Here is a 4,209-nt window from a genome sequence, read left to right as displayed (position 1 = left end):
TCAACAGTCAAGAATTTTTGCAATTTCAGCTCAGCCCAAGACGGGCGTCTTCTCATCAGGACGCTCGGATCTTCTTCAGACGGGCGGATTCTTAGGAATCCGCTCGGATTGGTCCTTGTGTACATGGATTCAGTTCCATCCGTGCACCAACGCATTCCCTTATCATTCTTTCTTTCTTTCAAATCTTGTGTTCTTCATTGCGGGGGCACTACTAAGGCATGAATAGCCTAGGCAATTGCCATCCCCACACTAAGGTAAAGCACTACACATCAATTAAAATCATTAGTCCCTCCCTCACTTCTCTCTTACATGACAATTATTTTGATCAAAGTAAAAATAAATCCAAAAATGACAAAAATGCAATACAAAAATTAAATGTAAGTTAGGGAGTTAGAAATATTTACAAGTGGTGGTTTAGGGAGGACTCCACCAAACTCTCATTCTTGATGAGATGTCAAGGGGGCATGTTCAAGGTGTTGTTGATGTTGCTCAACACCTTGAAGAAGTAATCAAAAGCTTGTTCATTGTTATGGTAGAGGTCCTCAATAGACCGTGGCCCTTGTTGTTGATCATGATCGATGGCATGCCCAATGTAGGGATTAAAGATCCCTTCAAATTTGTCGTCCCAAAGACCACAAACTTCATTGAGTTGATCATTGAAAATTTCTTGCTTAGATGGAGACAACTCTCCCAATTTCTTTTCTTGGCCAATGAGGCCATCATCTTCTTCCTTGGTTGATTTTGATGAGCTTTGCAAGCTCTCCTTGTCAAAATTCACTTGCTCTTTGAATGGAGCATCTTCAACTTTCTTCCTCCATTGGAGTTCCGATTTCTTCTTTTCATCTTTTCGGCTATAATGATCAATCATGAAACATGGCTCATGCAAACGAGGAGCTCTCATGGTCTTGTCAAGATTAAAAGTTATGCTTTCATCTCCCACTTCTAGAGTGAGCTCTCCATGTTTCACATCAATCACCGCACCCGCGGTGTGTAGGAAAGGTCTTCCTAAGATGATTGGAATGTTGGAATCTTCCTCCATGTCAACAATGACAAAGTCCACCGGGATGAAAAACTTCCCAATTCGCACGGGGACATCTTCCCATATCCCTAATGGTGTCTTCGTCGATCTATCGGCCATTTGAAGAGTGATATTGGTGCATTTAAGCTCTCCCATTCCCAACCTTTTACTTACCGAGTACGGCATGACACTCACACTAGCCCCTAGATCACATAAGGCTTTGTTGATCGTTGTGTCGCCAATGGTACACGGTATTGAGAAGCTTCCCGGATCCTTTAACTTTGGAGGTGAACTCCCTTGAAGTATTGCACTACTCACCTTAGTGAAGGCGATAGTCTCAAGTTTCCGGATCGACTTCTTCTTTGTGAGGATATCTTTCATGTACTTTGCATAGGCCGGAACGTGATTGATTAATTCCGTGAAAGGAATTGAGACTTCTAAGTTCTTCACAATCTCCATGAACTTCCCAAGTTGATCATCGAATTTAGGCTTGGCTTGACGACTTGGAAAAGGAAGTCTAATCACAATAGGCTCCTTTTCTTTGGCTTTGTCTTCATTTTTCTTTGAGCTTTCTTCTTTTGATGATTCCCCTTCTTGCACCACAACTTCATTCTCACTAGCTCTCACAACTTCATCCTCAACTTGCTTCTTCGGTGCTTCATATCTTGTACCACTTCTCAAGTGAATGGCACTAACCGTTTCATGTCTAGGGGATTACTTTGAGGTGGTAATTGCCCCTTTTGTCTTTGTGAGCTCGAAGATGCTAGTTGGGTCAATTGTGTTTCCAACATCTTGGTGTGAGCTAGAATGTTGTTGATGGTGGTGTCTTTTGCTTGGCTATCTTTTTGCATTTGGGTGAAAAATTCTTGTTGATTCTTTTGCATTTGGAGGACCGCTTTTTGGACATCAAAACCTTGGTCATTGTGGTGATTGTATGGACTTTGATTTTGGTAACCTTGGTTTTGATTGTAAAAGGGTCTTTGATTTTGATTTCTCATGGGTGGTGGAGTGTATGTTGTTTGAGGGTTTTGGACATTTTGGCTTTTGTATGAAAGATTTGGATGGAACTTGGTGTTTTCATTGTAAAAATTTGAATAAGGGGTACCACTTTTGTAAGCTTGGAAAGCATTAACTTGTTCGGTTGTTCCCCTACACTCACTTGAGTCATGACCCAAGGTTCCACAATTCTCACATATCCCGCTTGGGATTGATGAGGATGCCGTCATGGCATTGACATGATGCTTTGATGATTTTGAGCTTTCCTCAAGTCTAGCCATAGCTTGTTCAAACTTCAAGTTGATTGTGTCAATGTGAGCACTAAGTTGAGCACCCAATTGAGTAACGGTGTCCACTTCATACTTTCCTCCTCTAGTAGCCTTGCGAGGCCTACTATATTGTGAATTATGGACCGCCATTTCCTCAATCTTGTTCCATGTTTGATTGTCATCAACTTCGGTGAACATTCCATTTGATCCCATATTGAGAATGTTCCTAGAATCTTCATATAAACCATTCCAAAATTGTTGCACTAAAAACCATTCGCTAAGTCCATGGTGAGGACATGAGCGACAAATACCTTTGAACCGCTCCCAAGCTTCATACAAAGATTCTTCATCCCTTTGCTTAAAACCCGTAATTTGAGCTCTTAGCATATTGGTCTTTTCCGGTGGGTAGAATTTTTGGTAGAAAGCTGGAGCTAGCTTCTTCCAAGAATCTATTCCAAGGGTGGCCTTATCAAGGCCCTTCAACCATTGCTTTGCGGTGCCGATTAACGAAAAAGGAAATAAGACCCATCTTATTTGGTCTTGAGTCACACCCGTTTGAGAGATAGCTTCACAATAATCGCAAAAGGTTTCCATATGAGAATGAGGGTCCTCACTAGGCATTCCCCAGAATTGGCTCCTCTCAACTAGTTGAATGAAGGCGGACTTGGCAATAAAGTTTCCGGTAAGATGTTGTGGGGTAGGAGTACCATTTGGTAAATCCTCCTCGGTGGGTATAGAGTGTGACGAGAATTTAGGCATTGTAGGTGGATTTTGTGTGGTATTGTTTAATGGGTTTTCTTCTCCTTCTATTGCGAAAGGATTGACAAACTCACTAGTGGGTTGAACAACTTCACCAACACCTCCCAAATTCCTCCTAACAAGTCTCCTATTATTCGTCAAGGTTCTCTCGATTTCACGGTCAAAAGGTAACAAATCTCTTTGTAACCTTCTAGACATGCAAAATATCAAACAACTCGAAAACAATTAGAACAAACCTTGAGGAGTTTTACTTCCCAAGGTGAAAAAGACACAACTAAAAACAATAAAAGAAATCTTAAATCAATTAAACACCGTCCCCGCAAGAACGGCGCCATTTTTGATCGAGTCCATTTCGTGTTCACAATTAAGCATATGTGGTCGTTGGTCAATGGTCGATACAAAACACAATTTATACTTCACAAACAACTCTACAATTAGTAAAGAGGCAAGTAAAGGTCGGATCCCAAGGGACGGGTATTGAAATGAAGATTCTATTGTAACTAGTGGTGTCGAGGGGTGTCACAAATTGGGTTGATGTAGAAGGTTACTAAACTAAGATAGCAATGAAAATAAACTAACAAGGTAAATAAAATAAGGGGTGTAAACAATTGATTAAAAGCACTAGGGTGTCATGGGTTCATAGGGGAATCATGGGATATGATCATACAAACATGTTCTCAAACTATAAGCAAGCAATTATTGTTGTGATGGATTGAGTTGGGTTATATCTTACAATCCTAGGAAAGTTTGGGTCCGGAGCCGAATCTCTTGGATTGTACAACACCTACAAGTCGACTTAATCTTCCCTACTTAACACATGCATGGTCTAACAAGACTCGAGTTGGGTTATGTCTTACAAGTCAAGTTGAAAGGATAGAAGATGATAGTAAATGCAAGGATTCATAGGCTTAGCATTTCATCAAATATAACATGTGCATGTATTAAGATCAAAACAAGCAAGCAAATAAGATATGAAAGCATATTAATTTAAGCATGAATCATTCCCCATGTTGGTTTCCCTAATCACCCATTAAACCCTAGCTAAGAGACTACTCACTCATTATCATATTGATCATGCTAGAAAGGTTGTCAATCATACTAACATAATGAAACATGATGAATAAATGAAAGTAATTAGCAATAATTAAAAAGGGATTAAGAGATTAT

The 4,209-nt window shown here is 40.2% G+C and overlaps 1 non-coding gene across 1 annotated transcript; it reads left to right on the top strand.

Moving 5' to 3' along the window:
- The first annotated feature begins 2,563 nt into the window (after positions 1 to 2,563).
- Positions 2,564 to 2,670, top strand: LOC141616427 (small nucleolar RNA R71). The gene has a single exon (XR_012530776.1). It is a non-coding gene; the product is annotated as a small nucleolar RNA R71 (small nucleolar RNA).
- Positions 2,671 to 4,209: the final 1,539 nt, after the last annotated feature.

Source organism: Silene latifolia, chromosome 11 (assembly GCF_048544455.1).
Source record: "Silene latifolia isolate original U9 population chromosome 11, ASM4854445v1, whole genome shotgun sequence".
NCBI classification, from domain to species: domain Eukaryota; kingdom Viridiplantae; phylum Streptophyta; class Magnoliopsida; order Caryophyllales; family Caryophyllaceae; genus Silene; species Silene latifolia.
The sequence above is the reverse complement of the archived record's forward strand: the minus strand, read 5'-3'. Positions and strand labels throughout refer to the sequence as shown.